A 17,108-nucleotide genomic window follows, 5' to 3' on the forward strand; every position below is an offset into this window, starting at 1 on the left:
CAGCTTCTGCAGACTGGTGAGTTGAAATGCTGGTCAGTGTGTAGAGAGGCTGGAAAAACAGTATTGCATTTCTCCTGCAATGGAGAAATGAGAATTACATGGAATAGTAGCAAGGCAGTGCTGTGGCTGATGTGCACCATCTTTTGTGCAAAGGCAGCTTGATCACAAAGGGTAGAAATTGTTTAAGGAAACCATGAGGGATTGTGCAGTGGAGGTGCTCTTGGGTTATGCATGGTCTACAGAGGGAGAGATTAACAATTTTCAACATGTGGTTTGCAAGTCCCTGGGAATGCATGGACTAATGAGCACGGGAGCAGAGAAGTGGTCACAGCACCAAGCCTGACGGAGTTCTAGAAATGTCTGGACAATGCTCTCAGGCACATGGTGTGGCTCTTGGTGTGTCCTGTACAGGGCCAGGGGTTGGACTCAGTGATCCTGATGGATCCCTTCCAGCTCAGCATATTCTATGGTTCTGTGAGTCTAAGTCCATGCAACAACATGCCAAAAGGCAGGTTGTGCTGTCTGTGAACTTAGCATTTGTGAATGGTGTTGAGCAAGCAGAGAAGAGGATTAGCAAAAAAGGATAGAAAGAGTGGCATGAGCTGCAATTTAGTTCCACCAATAAATGATTGGAGCACATTTGTTAAATCTTGCAACTCTCCCTGGACCCTGTGACAAAAAGTTGCTCTAATAATACAGACATATTGTTTGTCTTTAATCAAAAACGTTGCTACCAAAGCTTTTAAAGAGAAGACATTTTCCAATGTTCATCATCAGTACCTAAATTGGGGCTGGACTAAACAATGCTTTCATCATCCTCCAAGTCATTTCAGGCATTCGTCTTGCCTCCATCTCCTTCTCAACAATCTGCCAGGAAGCAGAGGATCTTATCCAAAGACTATTGCATCTACTGCTGACTCTGATGGAAATACAATAGCATTATCTTTAAAATACTGCTGAGTTGTGTGACAGGATAGCATTTGTTAAAATACTCCTCTGCCTTATTTAATTAACTTGTATCACTTAGTGTCATCATCATTTTAATTTTCCATCTGCTGCCCTTAGATTTGTGGACAACAGCATGGTGTCCCCCCTGAAAGAATTCCTTGGGATAGCTTGTGCAGTAATGTCTTGTGAGGGACAAGGACACAGGCTGTTGAAATCTTGTTAGTCCTTGTACAAGCTGAAATCTTTTCTGAGGGGTTTCTAAAAGCAATAAAATGTCCATAAAGCCGATTGGCAGGAGGAGCACACACTGGATGAAATGTACAGGGGAGAAAAGGCTGCACAATAAAAACCTCAGTAAAGTGCTAAGAATTAAGCTAGCTTAATGTAGCTACCTTCCTTTTAAGCTTCTCACTTTTATAACTTCCTCTTCAAGCAGAGGTGTAGTTTTGCCCACTTTGTCCATCACCATCTATATACAGAGCTGCTTGCTGCTTGCTGCTTGTCTGTGCCATAACATCACCTCCAAATGCCTCTGACGCATTTCTGCTCCCATTTCCTCCTCTGCACACATACATGTGTCACACAAACACCCTACTGTTGTATTCTGGTGAATCCTCTGCGGTAAAAATAATAGGAGCTACCTAGGGGAAAGGATGTAGTAAATAGCTCCGAGGGTTGGAACCTAAAGTTTCAAACAACAATAAGAATTTAAGAAGTGATGCTATAGGGAAGACACTTTAGAAAATGGCAAACTGAGCCTTTGTTTCTGACTGTGATTTTCAAAGCAATAATGGTTTTCTTCCCTCACTCTTCCCAGCACATTAGCGTGCATTTCCCTCAAAATAGCAAATTATGATGACTAGAGTACAGCGAGAGAGCCAAAGGATATACTAATATATATTCTATGCATACCAGTGGTGGTTATGTCATAGAGAAAAAATGCATGGGATTTTTTTTTCCAGTTTTTATAGCAGTAACCAACAGAGGTCAGGGCATTTCCTAAAGATTTAGTGACTGACTGGAGTTAATATCTTTCACCTTACTTATGGATCACCATTTGTTCCCATCCAACCATCAATCTACTGGCAGCACTCTGCACAACAGTCACCATTTCCTATGGAATAGCAGCACCAATCAGTAGAAACGGTGTTTGGAGAGCTACCCTGTACCTAAACTGCACATCATGTGCAAGAACAAGGACAGGAAACAAAAGCCTCCTGGACACAGGACTGGCTTGATTTTTGTGGGACACAACTCTGCCCTTCTGCTGGACATTCAAGTTGACCTCTTCTGAGCCTCTTTTGCACAGCAGCCTCCTCACTCACAACGAATTTCCAGCAGGAAACATTACCTGACATAGCAGCACCTCATGATATTATGGGGTAGACAAGGGGTCTTTGCTGTCACCGTTGACATTTCCTGCATTTTTTGCCCCACTCAGGTATCAGATGTTATAATAAGTTATATAAATTTGTCATTGATGATGAGTGATGTTTCTTTCTGCTTGCAGTTTGTCCAGTCAAAATTATGAACCAAATCCCTCCCTTATCCCTGAAAAGTTACAGGCAGAGAGTAAGTGCAGCGTAAGGAAGATGGTCTCAGGCAAAGCACAGATGGAGTCTGACACGTAGAACCATGGAAACTACATAAATATAGGCAGAATTGTTTATAAATATTTCCCTTTTTTGGGTGTGGGTGTGAGCAATTGCATTATTTGGAGACTTTTTTCTTTTATAACATTTCTTTTATACCCAGCCCTGCAGTAGGTTCCTAGGGAAGTGTGGCAGTGGGCTAACGTGATTTAGCTGCTGGCAGCAACCAGAACAGCCCTCCTAATGTTGCCAGCTGACTTTGTAGCCAGTCCCATCCCATCACTCAAGTGGTTGCAATTGGAGCATTCAGCACATAATTCAAAGCTGGTGTGATGAGGAGGGTGCTAGTTTCAAATAACAGAATTTGATTTTATTGTAATTTACAGAACAAAGCATTATAACAGGTTAAGAACCAAAACTCTCTTTAAAAAGCTCTGTTTTCAGGCCAAGAGGTGTCTTTGAGGCTTTGATCCTGTAAAAGTGCGTCTTTCCATCTTATGTAAACTGCCTGGCACCTTTCAAAATGATGCTGTCCACGCTCATTAATTCAGTTTTCCAAAGCTTCTGGGGGCAGAGCTGGAGGGGAGCAGAGGGGGTCATCAGTTCAGAGGTCCCATAGCAAAAAAAACTTCTCCTCTGAGCAAACACCCAAGCAAGGCAGATGGTGAGAAGGTGAAGGCATGACCCCAGAAGAGGACATCCAAGCAGAGCAAGGAGAAAGCTGCAAAGAGAATGTAATTAACCACAGAGTGGCAGGGAATGGGGAAAAATGATCCAGGCTCATAAGAATGTGAGCAGAAAAAAAATATAAGCAAAGAGTCTCAAAAAACCCCCATAAAATATGTGCCCAAATGATAGAGCTTCTGGTACATGTCTGAATATTTTGAGCAATTATTTCTTATAGTTTTGAATAAATATTTCTAAAACATATTAGTATGATTTTGCTATATTATCTTATTATTTTAAAGGCTTTTGTTTCGTTCTTCTGGACAGAATCCACATAAGATTAGAAGCGTGTATTTAAATCCTTTGGTTTGGAAATTATCTTACCCATGTGAAAGAAACACATCTCTGGTGAACAGTATTGCTGGAGATGGTGTGGAAGAGTAACTCACTGTTGGTATTCCTGCTGGCACTACTCCACAGGCCCCAGCCAAGAGACTGAGATTATACAGACACAGGGTGTCAGAAAGAGTCTGCTTTGGAGAGGGGCTTTTATTCTCCTTTCATTCCCTGCTTTTAAGCCTGGGAAGCAGAGCAGATGTCACACAGGCCACACTTACCACATCAGGACTCATGGCATCTGGAGAGGCACATATCCCAGGCTGGAGGCCAAGTGACGTGTAACACCTCCATGGGGTTCTGAGACTCAGCGTGGGGCACAAATCTTACCCTCCTCCCACAGGGCCAGGAACCTGTGAGATCCCATGGCTGTGGCTTGGGGAGATGGGATAGAATTGCAATTATGACTTAGAATATGGCAGAAAATAGTATTATGAAAACTTCAAGCAGTATGCTCTAACATGGCAATGTGTTCTAGGACTGCCCTGGCTGGATGCTCTATCTGTGTGTCCAGCCAGCACAAGTGTCCACTCAGACTCCCCTTGGGTTTAACTGATAATTTCCTGGAATTTCACATTAGTTACATCAGGAGGAAAAAGCTTTTGACAAGCACTAAATCAAAGATAATTAAACTCTCTAAACTGGAAATTCTTTTATTTGTTTAACTGCGATGATCATAGGGCAGTTCAGTGGAAAGTCTGGAGGCATGCAGGAAACAGGCTGCTCTGCTGGGCCAGCCTGGGGCCAGCACTGGGCTGCAGTAAGCCCTGGAGAAGCAGGGAAGTGAGTGACCAAACCAGGGAACAGGGCTGGACACCTGAGCCATGGGGCAGGACACTGAGCTTTGGGGCAGGGGAGAGGGACATGGAAAAACTGAGTGGGAGAAGAACTGAGTGCTGGTCCTCATGTGGATTACTGGAGTACAGGTCCCTCCTCTCCTGTTTCTACCTTAACCTATTCGTGCTTCTGGTTTTATTTTTGCTGTAGCACAAAAAAAACCATGGGTTTCACCAACTCATATGGTTTCTAATTTAGGTTGTACATTAATGCATGGAACAAAAAAGTGGATACTTAGCCAGGATGTGAATATATAGTTCATTAGCTACTTTGACATGTATTCTTTACAAGTGTCTTTAGTATACAATATATATTACAGTAACTTATTCTGCTTTCACAGTGACCATGCAAAAGCCCTATTTGCAGTCTGTGGGCTGCAAATTCACACTCTGACTACTGCACACCAAGTTACTCACTGCAGACAGACACCAAATTAAAATATCAGCACTCCTCTGTATAGATGAAGTTAATTTGCTTGAGCTTGTAGTTCTTCTTATGATCAGGCATCAATTGCAGTTAGTAGCTCTAAGTGGTTTCAAAATAGAAGCAGAAAAATAACAATAACTATTTGAAACAGAATCAATTTCCATTGGTGATCTTATTAGATTTACAGTGGTTCTTGATGATCTTAATGGCCTTTTGCAACCTAGACTAAATTCTGTGGTTCTTAATTGGTTGTGTCATTGCAGGCATCCTGTCAGATGAGCTTTTTTGGCTCTTTAGGTGGAGACACACAAAAGCCAAGTTCCGAGTCTTTAACTCACATTCAGGATGCCTGTCACATGTGAGAACCAGTTCTTCCACCAATGTTCGAGCACTATTTTCTGTTTTGGCTGGAGGAATCTGCCATTTATGTTTCCTAAGCCCTTTTTGCTCCTTGTGTGTCAGGGAAATTTTGGCCCACACTGCAAGGACTTGAGGAAGTACCTGTGAAGCCAAGATAGGAGGCATCTTTTTTCAGCCTATTCTCTGTTTGGCCCAAACTCCTGGATTTGGAGGACTTGCAGAGCTAGAGAGCCAAGAAAGCCTCTGTGGAGACAACCAATCCCTGTTTCCTCAATCTTATGGAGAGCCACTGCTTGGAGGCACTGCTGAGGGAAAGCAATCTTCATGGGATAAGCCAGCATGCAAAACAGTTCCCTGTTTTGAACATAGAAGGGAATTAAAGGTTAACTTGTTGGAATCAATCAAGGCTATAAAGGCAGAGATAATTAACTCTCTGTTTAATTAAGAGATCATATGTGTGAAAAGCGAGGTTTCATGTGTTAATAGTTTCCTGCAGTGCATAAATTCCAAGACCAAATTAAATAGCTTGGTAAAAGCAAATGCTGAGGTGAAGGGGTAAAAACACACAGAATGTCATGCACATGGGCTTGTGGTAGCAGGAATTAATTTTGCCATGGAAAAAGACTGAAAGGGTTTGGGATAATGCTGTGCAGGGCTGGGAGTGGGATTCAATGATCTTTGTGGATCCCTTCCAACACAGGTTATTCCATGATTCTGATGAGTCAAACTTGATCAGTAGCATAAATGGAAATGTAACACAGGGAGTAATTCCTTTTCCATTTAGCCAAAATATGTTCCATGAATATTGAAAAATTGCCACCAATAACTGACCAGAAAGAAAAGAAGAGAGACAGAATGTGTAGTATGCATTTACTTGCATTAATTAATGATCTTTCTGGTCTCCACTCATTATATTTGTGTTGCAAACCTTTTGCTGTGCAACCTCTGCTTGAATGCACTAACCCAGTGCAATTACATGGATACTGCCAAAATCCACATCAGAACTGCTCCGAGTGGTGAATGAGTTGTGCAGGTGAGGTGTCAAAAATTAGCCAGGTTTCATGGGATGTCCATGCTGTTAGGAATGTTTGGTGGGTCTAACATTACCTAGTGAAGCGATGAGATAAATTCAGTGCTCCATGAGAGAAGCTACAGAAAGTGCTTTCCAGAGGGAAGACCTTTGGGGTAGTGCAAAGTAATAAAATTCCAGAGTATTGGTAGTATTATCTCAGACAGATCTCAAGGACTTGATCTTGGTTTAGAGTTTGGGGTTTGTCTTATTCCATTCCTACTTTTTTTACTACTAATTGAAAGATACTACCCTGGACAGGGCTGTTATTTCACAGTCCCCAGGTCAGCATTCTCAGATCCTGGTAAGAATGTAGACCAGTTTTTTGTGAATGCTAGAAGTTGTATTCTTTGGGACATTTGAGAGAATGAAGAAGAAAATAATGTTAAATAAAGAAAAATCATTATATTTTGCAGGGTATTAACCGTGTCACCGAGCAAGTTGCTTCTAGATGTACCTTTTCTGTTTCTTTGAGCCAGAGAACAGGATCAGAAATGAAAATAATATTGTAGAGCTTTCAAAAAAAGGAAATATCTTTTTTTAGTTCCAGCAGTACAAAAGAAGATTGAAGAAGGGAAAACTTTAATTGTTGCCATCATTGTTTTTTAACTGAAGTCATACTGTATCTAGCAAGATGCTTACATAACACTGTCTAATATGTCTTTGTTTGCAGGAAAGGTCATAAGTAAATGACTTTGAAGCTTAATCAGTGGAAGTATGGGACAATTTCTGAATTTCATTATAAATCTAGTTTAAATCCAGTGAGGTCAGCAGAGTTACTTGAGATTTACAGCAGAGTAAGTGTGTGCAGAATATGGCTCCATGATTTTAAATGCTTTGTTTCCATTGTGAAGGTATTATACACTTGTCAGCAACTTGCACAGAATAATTTCAAAGAAGAGACTCAGCATCCAAACCCATAAAATACTAGCTATAGGACAAAAGGGGAATACTTTAACATTGTTTAAAGTACAGAACATTTTCTAGTGCTTTTACAACAGTGTATAAAACTAGTGAGTGTTTCATGTAGGGATTACAGTGAATAGTTTTGTATGTAGGACATTTTAGAATAAGATCTAAGAGTACATACTTGTTCTCTTTATAGCTGTGGTTATCTTCTTGATATGTTTTTGTGATCTGCAGAGAAAGCCATAAATCCTCCAGAGAAGCAGCTCTCCATGGGAGCCTGGTTTGTTAAGCTCCTTTTGAGCTAATTTAGATCCTTGGGTTTGCTGGCTTTGGGTTTTTGGCAACTGGATAACAAAGAGCACTTTCACCACCTCAGATCACACAGAAAAACTGGCAGGGCCCTTTGCTTCAGGATATAAATATGTCATCGATGATGCTGGAGAAGCAAAGGCAGCAGGAGGAGATGAGTTTCAGCACAAATGGTCTGTTCCTTTTCTAAGGCAGCTGAGAATGAAATTTGAGGTGTAAAACAAATCCTGCACTTCTGCATAATTGCTTATGAAGAGCACAGTAAAAGGTGAGAACTGAACAAAGAATAAAATTCATAGAATGATAGAAGATAAATCACATTTGGCTTCACATGTCTTATATTCAATGCTGCATCAAAACTTTCACAGAAGTCTCAGGATTTAGATCCTAAGCCTGATTTTTGGGGTTTTTTTCATTACTAAGAGGAATGATGTAAAATATAGAAGAGGGGAAAGAAACTAGAAAGCTGCTGGTGCAATAGACATGTAGTCCATGTAAAACAACAACAACAACAACATCTCTTTCTTGGGATTCCTGTCTGGCTTTCTCTAGATTGGACCTATAGAGACTTACCACTACTGAGCAGACTGCAGCTCCTGCCTTTCTGCACTTCCTGCACTGGGGCTCCTTACTGATTCGTGTACAAAAAATGCTCCAAACCTGGTCCTGGAAGTAAAAAATAAAATGTCAGGAAGGTTTTGTTCAGTTCTCTTATTTTGAGAGATGCTTTAAGTTGTGCAAAATTCAAAGGGGTGGTTTTTCCTGTTTATTTTCTAATGATGAACTTTACAGTGTGCATATGTGGGAGGTGCAGATATATAAGGTAATTTTTCCTGCAGAAGCATCATGGAACAGGCAGATAAAACAGTACAGGTAATTATTTAGGAGTGTTATTTAAAGGTAAAGAGTTGAACAACATGAGTGACTGTTAAATTCATTGCCAAACACAACAGCTTTCATGTGTGCTCCAGGAAAATAATCATAGAAGTGTTTTTGTAAAACCTCTTTTGTTTGTATGTTTTGCTATCTCACTACAAATAAAAAAAATGCTCTTCCTCCTGGGACAATTTAGTGTGACAATCACTTTTTGAGCCAGGCCACTCTGGCGACAAGGTACAGCTGTGCAGTGTAAGGAGGAAAGAACACTTTTCCCAGGCATTTCCTGGCCCAGGAGCAGTGTGACTCCCATCAAAAAGCCTGCTGCTCCAAGGGTAAAGCTAGTCCCTCTCTTGGCTGGACACCTTTCTACACCACAGGGGCTCTGCCAGGTGGCAGGAGCAGTGCTGGGGTGCTTCTGGCAGGCCTCTCCAGCAGGAGATTGTTTGATGCACTGGCATCGAGGTTTTCCACAGCAAGATGTCCATTTTGCTTTCAAGTTCAGCGAAGAAGCAAGTGAGGAAGCAGCCTGGCTCAGAGCTGACTTCACATGTGATGTGGCTCTCTGCCTGCTGGCTTCAGTCTGCTACCAGCCCACCCACGCTCCAGTAGGGATCCAGGCAGCACAGGGGGCAACACTGCCCTTAGAAGATGAGTCTGGGAGGCAGCTGTGGGAAAGTTTTGCGGCCAGGGATTTTGCCCAGAGCCAGGCTTCCCAGGACCCTGTGCAGCTCAGGGATCAGGTTATCTGTTAGGACACCCAGAGATCCCCCTATCTCAACTGAGGGCAAGGCCACATCCAAACTCATTCGGATTTATTTTCTTCAGAAAAAAAATAAACCCAACATAAAAAGGTGTTATCCCACTAATGCTAGGCAACAATAAGGGCACTAATAATGCAAATCTAGGAACAGGGGGTTGAACATTTATCCTTTTCTTCTCTAAGATTAGTCTAGTCCTCCTACGCATGCAACACTATCAGTTACTTGATAACCCATCATTATGAATTACCCAGTGATTTGTTGATTTGGCATGTATGAAGCAATTCCTCTGGTAAAGCAAGCCAAGAGAATTTATATTTGACAAGAAGTTTCTGAATAACTAAAAATGGAGTGCAATTAGAGATGCATTCAGATCTGTTCAGAGGTATTTCCTTGTGAACTGGGCAGATACATTTTAAAAAATCTTATTTTACTAGGCTTACTACTGTATTTTCAGTGCTGACATAGCTGTGGAAATCAGTTTAGGTCTGAGAGATTTGTTGATAGTGATTCTTCATTTTAATTACAAAAATGTCAATCTACATAAGTGTATGAATTTACTGAAAACAAAATAAAGCATAAGAGTGTCAGTCACTTGGGTCCTGTCTGCATGTTCTGGTGGCAGGGCTGGGTATCGTGTGAAGAACATGACCAGAGCAGCTGGTTTCCATCAAATGGCATGGTGATGGCATAAAGGAAGGTGCACTGGGCCCTGCTGGCTCTCTCGTTTCTGCTCTGCAGCTCAGCTGATGTGATTTCCTCTGATGGCTCCCTCTCCTCTCTGCAGTGTCCTGGGGAGCTGCACAGCAGTTGCCCACTCAAGCTGCACTTGATGGATAGCAAAGTGAACAGGAGTGCACCAGCCAAAAAGGCAGTAGTGCTGGCTCCCCATTCATATTCCCATGTATCCTTTTGGTGAGTTCTAGGGGTAAAAATCACCAAGTCTGGAGTTTGTTACCTATTAGGGAGTTGTTACTTTACAGATGTGGCAATGCTGATGTGATGCCTTGTGATACCATAGGCTTTGCAAAATAATGCCATCTGTCCACTGGAAATCAGGCTAAGATTAAATACACATCTCTTTATAGACCAGTGACTATGTGTCAAGGGCAACATCTTTTGTTCACTGACCTGTAACATGATTTGTAAATGCATTTGTCTCATTTTATGTTCATGTGTGTCCTTTGTGGGGTTTTTTTGGTATACTAGCACCCATGTAAATATACTTTATGAAGCAAGCACCTTGATTAGATTTGGGCTTGTGTAAATATTTTATTTATCCTAAATTACTTCTTTCAAATAACCACATTTTCTTGCTTGTCCAATATAAACACTTGCCAAGTGCCTCACACTCTGTTTGGCCCCAGTACCAAATTACTACAGCTTTAACTCTCCCACAGAACCATTTGTGTGAAGAATTGGTTCTGTGCATGTTTTAAAACTGCATCTTGCAGTAAACACATGGTTCAGTGACTACTAGAATTTATTTAGCAAAAACGTGTGAAAAATGTAAATATTAAACAATAATATTTCATTTAAGAGCCAAAGCTATATCTCATCATGATTTACCAGAAAAATTTTTTCTAACAAAAAGCCCATATGTAATGGTATACTATAATAATGACATAAAGGAAAGAGAGAAAATTTTATTCTTTCTTAACATAAATTAAAAGAACAATTTCTGAAAGTTACATCCTTGATTCCTTCTGCTTAAGTTCAGTCTTCTTGAGAAACTACAAAATTTTTTCACTAAATCACTCCCTCTCCTTCCCTGAATCCTTGAAACCCTGAAGGAAGCAGGTTTTAGATAAGTTGTTAGATCACTTTTCCATAGCCAAATAATTATCTTCTGTTTGGAATCTGTAAACAACTGAACTGTGAGTTCTTTTTTAATCTCTATTGCCAGCATGAAATTGAATACAGCTGTTGTAAGTTACATTTATAATAGATGATACCGCAAAAAGAGCAATTTGAGTGTCACCTTGACTATCTGGCTATATTCCCTATTTTTCAATATGAATAATCTGAGAAAATACAGGGCATAAATGCTCAACATGCCTTTTAGACAGAAGCTTTCAGTCTAATTGCATGAAGAATTATATGCAAAATATCATTACACAACACATCAGTCAGAAGAGCATCGTCCTTATGGCATTGCTAAGGGCAGGGAGATTACAAAACCATCTTGTCGAAGATCCTTCTCTTTATTTGGCTCTGGCTTGAAAGATATACAAATTCTAGACTAGAAATGCAGTGTATTACGTGGTTTTGTGAGTAATCCAGGTTAGTTTTAAATTACATAGGTTCTGTGGTTTATTCTGTACTTAGATTGTTACCTACAGAGCCACTGCAAGGGGAAAAGCTGTGAATCCCTATGCACGTGTCAGATCCAGAGGGAGTCTGTGGCAGGCAGAGCTTGGAGCTGGCTCCAGTCCCCTCGTGGTGCCAGTCTGTGCACACAGTGGCCAGGCACACACACAGCATTTGGGATGTGGCCCAGCCTGTAAATTACTTTTTAAAAGATTGTATGGAGGGAATTGTCTTCAGCTGGGAAAGAGCTGCTGTCTCAGCAGAGGACACTGATCAAGATAGACAGAAAAGCACACTCAGGTGAAGTCAGTAAGTGATATAAACCTGGTGAAACAGTAAGTGAATGCAAAGCCTTAGAGCCATACCTGTACAAATAGGTTGTCTCCTGGGAAGCCAGTCGGACATAGATCATGGTCACCATGTGCAAGTGAGGTTATAAAAAAATGGGGAACTTCTGGTTCAGATGACACTATACTTTCCAGCCTGTTGACTATGTCTTCTTGCTGCAGGCTGTAAAGCTGCATCTAAATACAAATCAGTCAGAGCAATTAGATTTTTCCATACAACCTGAAAACAAGCATCCCAATTTACTTTCCTATGTGGAACACTGTATGTTTCCCAAATAAACCCCAGCTGGGCTGCTGGAAATCTGCTGTTAAGAAGGTTTTCATTGGTGTGCACTGCAAATCTGGAGCCTGTCGTGCTCAGTGCCCATACTCTGTTTTATAGCAGGATTTTTCTTTCTTCAGGCAGAGCTGGGAACACTGACATTCACCCAGCGTGTTTCCTCTGTGCTGAATTCCTCTACGTTGAATGACTAACAAGAGACCAAGGAACACTCTGAAGATATCTTTTCATTGCTAATGCTCAGATTTTCCATTCATTGCCAAGACACAGCATCCATTTCCAGCAGTAAATGTCATGCACACAATAGCTCTGCTGTCGGTGTGAAAACCTAGCTTAACTAGAGGAGGAGGCATAAGAGATCAGAGCATAAACTCTGTGTGCAAAACTCTACAGTCCAAAGTATGTTTCAAAGTATGTTTCCCAATTTGAAATAGATTGATTAGACAGAGTTGTACCCTAAGGCTTCATTGTCTTCCTTCATCAAATGTAACTTTATTTTTCTTTTTAGTTTTTTCTTTTTTTTTTTTTTTTGAATCATCTTTACATATTTACATATAAAACTGGTTATGGTCCTTACTTGGCCAAAAGAAGGCAGCATTTGTAGGAAGGTTTGCAGACTACAGACCTGACTGCATGGTCTTCCCCTGGATGAACAGTGTTTGCATGAATGTCAAGAGAGATTGGAGAAGTTTATGCTTAGCTTGGAGAAGACAGCATTCCAGAGGTCCTGTTTAAGCAAGCAGGAGATACGAGGGACAGCAACAGAAGACGGTATAGGACAAAGGAAAGCAGAGCTAGCAAAGTCTCAGTGAAAGGCAATGTGAAAAACCAATGCTGGGGGATGTGTCTGGGGTCAGTCACTGAACCAGGAGCAAGATCCAAACAGAAATCTGAATCTGCCTTGTAGATTGACTTTCAATGCATAGCCTGTAAATTGATTTCAAAGTGCTGTAATTCCTCAGTGCAGTGCAAGTGTTCCATGTGTATGAGAATATTTCCCCAGCTTTATATAGTAAGGGACAGATAAAATCTGATTTGAAAATAATATGGCGTGCAGTGAATAAATTATATGCTGCGGCATTTGGTAGTGTTTGTGAGATATAATTCTATTTCTAGTGCAGTGTAGGCTTAAATAGCCAAATGGTGTTTATAGGAGATGAGCTGCTGCATTCCTTTTCAGTTTGCTAATATGCACTAGTCTGCTGAAGTAAACCAGCCCTGCGCTGAATAAACACATGGGACTCTCTTCATCTGTGGGATGATGTGAATAAACCATCATACCTTCACTGGAGATCTATGCATCATATCTTAAATTGTGAAAAAAAAATCAAACAATTTAAACTATGCTAATTGGTTGCAATTTCAGTCTGTATGCCTGAGCTTACTGAGTTGAAACTTGAACTAAAAATAATCCGTAGCTGGAAAATCTTTGTGATGGACACTGTAAAATTCCAGCAAGATGGTTGAGAAGTGTAGTTTGTTTTTGTAAACACTTTAGGATCTTTGTTTTAAGTGTGTTTAAACCATAAATGCTATTAAGTGTTTGTTTTACTGCTGTTCAGCACTTTCAGGGTTGCACAATTACAGTAAGAAATGGGGACATGTCACTTTGACTTGATTACCATGGAAAACTTTGTTTTATACAGTGCTTCAGGCAGGGCACAGAAACATGTGTTCTTCTGTGCTGGTGAATATACTACAGAAGTGGGGCTACCATGCTGTGTAGTGGTACCTCCAACTAGCAGACAGGTAGGGGAAATATCTTTTATGACTGGGCTGACAATACTCAGTCACTGGAAAAAAAAAATTAAGACAATGGAGCAAATGTTAATGATTCTTCCTCGTCAGTGTAATTTTGCCTGCTACCAAGTGATTCTAAATCCAAAGCACTTTGGGAGCTTGTGATAAAGATTTGGATTTGAATGTAGATTCTGCTCTCAGTTTTATTTTGGTTCTCTTTCTCTACAGTGACCTGAACAAACCTCCAAAACCAGTATCTGAACTTGTTTAGCTGCAGTTATTGCAGTTTTAGAAGCTTTCAGGCTTTACTCAGAATCCTGCTTTCAGCCTCTAAAAAGTCAAATTCTGGATAAGGAAGGTGCTGAGCCAAAGTCCTTGATCCTTTCTTCTTCTTGGATCTTGCTTGGGTAGTAGCTCAGTGAAAAGCTTCACCCAGTACTGCTCAAGAAGCTCCCCCCTACCCTTTTACTGAGAATCATTTCAGCTAAGATTGTTGGTGTGATCAGCTAATTAAACCAGACAGAAGCAGGCAGAAAGCCAAGGCATGATTTTTCACTTGCAGCATCTAGGTCTTGAGAAGGAAATTGTTAACATGTGGTTGCTATCTTGCCTGTGCAAGCACATAGCTGTGCTTGAACACTGTTTCACTATGGAGGGGGACTCTGTAAATGGAATTGCAAACTTTCCTAATAGGAGCAAGGACAGATCATGAACAAGGTAACTGAAGTAGCTGCTTCATTGTTTATATTAATGCCCAGAAGGGAATATGTCCATTATGGTTTTTTTCCATGGTTTTCTATTTTATCATTCTCTCATTTAACAATGATCCATATACAAGTAAGAGGAAGGACAATGCAAATTGAAGGAAGGAAAAAATTGTCTTTAAGCAATGTCCTTTTGCTTTCAGACTAGCTGGGATTGTTTTTTGTCTCTCTCAGAAATCCCTGTGTGTAGACAGTGAGCAGGGTTGGCTGCTTGGTTTGAATTTCTCCTTGTTTACTGTGACAAAAAAGACCTCAGCTTGTAAGCAATCTGCAAAGCACTGAGCAAGGATGTGTCCTGAAGGACAGGAACAGCTGGGCCTTCTGGAGGCTCTGCAGTCTGCTGGGCTGTGTGGTTTCCAGGCCAATTTTGCTTACAGTTCTATGTATGTGAATTATCTGCATATCCAATTTTATAAATTATTCCAAAGAGGAATTAGTATAATGTTACTTTCCAAACTTCCCTCCTACCCTCTCCAAGACAAAGAAATTTTCTCTCCATATCTACAGCTTTCCAGAGCTTTCTTCTCACCATTTTTCTTTTTTTCTCCTTTTCTCCTTTCTTTCTTTCCACTGACTGCCCAGACTTTACTAAATTAAGCAAGAAAAGACTTATCAATCTATTTATTTCTCTGCCTAAAACTTTTACATCAAAGAAGGCTTGAACAGTTTCTGAGCTGAAGAGTTTTTGAAGAGAACATGAAAACTCTAAAACCTGATACTGTCACATTCCCACTACTTCATGGTACATATACATGTTTCTGTGTAGGATCCAGAACATTATACTTGACTGTTGCTATTTAGTGAGAACTGACAGTGCTCTTCATGCTCTTCAAGAGGCAAGTGAAAATTCAGGCCTCCTACCAGGAGCCTGTTTCTTATTTCTGAAAAACTAACTATGCCTTTATTTTGGTCTGGAAGTTAATGTTATTTCAGAATTGTCTTCTTAATTTCCATCATTCCTATACTGCAGATGTGGAAAATCACCTTCTTTACTGTATCTCCCATGACTATCTTCATTACCATCTGCTAAGGTTCCAAAATCTGTTATGAACTTGCTTCTAATTTCAACTTCCCTTTTTTTTTTTTGGAAAAACCCAAAACCAAATGCCAAATCCACTCCCCACCCCACCAAAACCTCCCAAAAGCACCCCAAAAAACAACCCAAACCAAAAAACAGTCCATCTGTCTAGCTGCTGAACAACTTACCCTGCAGTAAGAAAGAACTCCTTTCAGAAACCCAGGCCAATACTTCTGCTTCGGTCAGCCAAGAGGAATTGTCTTTTCTTGGGTACATCCTATACCCGTCTCCTCTTTCCAAGGGAAAAGAGTTTTCACTAGGCAAGCTGATACTCTGCCAGCCAGAAAAAACTGTGCTGTTTGAAGAACTAAAGCTGTCTTTAATAAAAATCTCTTGTCCAATATAACCATTCTTTCTCTATTAGCCAGCTGGGTAGTATTGAAGGGTTCAGACAATGGCATTTAATAGTATTAAGAAAACAGTAATTTTCTAAAAAGTGCATTCATTTTTAATGTTATCTATTCTTTGATACTTTTTTTCTTACAGCCATGCACAGCATAGAGGTAACTGAACTGCTTGGATTCTCCCTGTATATTTTTAAAGGAATTGAAACTGGTTAATAATAGTGACAGCACTGTTACAACAAAATCAATTTTAATCAAAACCTCAGTTCACTGAGCTATGAATAAACAAATCTATGGGTAGTAAGCACATTTAGCACTGTCTAACAGAGAAACATTAAAACTGGAGAGCCCTGGACTCCCTCCCCAACTCCATAGTTGGCTGCTGTGTGCTCAGTTTTCATCATCTTTGAAATGACAACAACAGGACTCACTCCCACGAGTTTGGAGTGCAAGTGCAAGCTGAAAGTGCAAGGCAGAGTAAGAGTGACAGATTTTGAGGAGAGGCTATATACCATGAAGGCCTGAAGGAACAGATATTTTACACCATCTCTTTGAAAGCCTCAACACACACCCACACACGGATTGTCATGAATAACTCTGATGATGCAGTTGCCAGCTATTCTGCAGATACAAGCAAGCTACTAAATGAGTTGCCTACTCATTTGCAGTAGCTGAGCAGGGCTAGAGCTGTTGGCAGTGCCTGCATCAAAGCTGAAGTATGATGAAAGGATTTGTGTCGTGTGTCCTGAACAGGGACAGGCCTGCATCACGTTCATTTGCTATCCAGCAATTGCTACTTCTTGACACCGTGACATGGTCACAGGGGAAGGTCTCCCTCTTTGCTGTGCTGAGCAGAAAGTCCAGCCAGGTCTGCCACTCTTGTTTAATCTGTAACAGTGTGACCAACTGTCAAATCTCAGGAAATTCTATGGAGCTAGCTTTGTATTTAAAAATAGAGCTGATAAGGGTGTGGGTGGAGAAAGAGCACATTCAGAAATCTGGCCTTTTGTTCTTTGAGAACTCTCTCTCTCTTTCTTTCTCTGACGGATTTTGCAAAGAGCTTACCATATGGGGGAAGAGGGCTTGGGAAAACCTT

The 17,108-nt window shown here is 40.7% G+C and overlaps 1 long non-coding RNA gene across 1 annotated transcript; it reads right to left on the reverse strand.

Moving 5' to 3' along the window:
- Positions 1–3,006: 3,006 nt before the first annotated feature.
- On the reverse strand, positions 3,007–15,889 carry LOC146439860 (uncharacterized). The gene is made up of 5 exons (XR_014850939.1): positions 15,797–15,889; positions 11,825–11,983; positions 8,086–9,977; positions 3,824–7,707; positions 3,007–3,701 (listed from the first exon to the last, which is right to left on the reverse strand). It is a non-coding gene; the product is annotated as an uncharacterized LOC146439860 (long non-coding RNA).
- Between the last annotated feature and the right edge of the window lie 1,219 nt (positions 15,890–17,108).

Source organism: Lichenostomus cassidix, chromosome 3, assembly GCF_008360975.1.
Source record: "Lichenostomus cassidix isolate B80296 chromosome 3, HeHo_3.0, whole genome shotgun sequence".
NCBI classification, from domain to species: Eukaryota; Metazoa; Chordata; class Aves; order Passeriformes; family Meliphagidae; genus Lichenostomus; species Lichenostomus cassidix.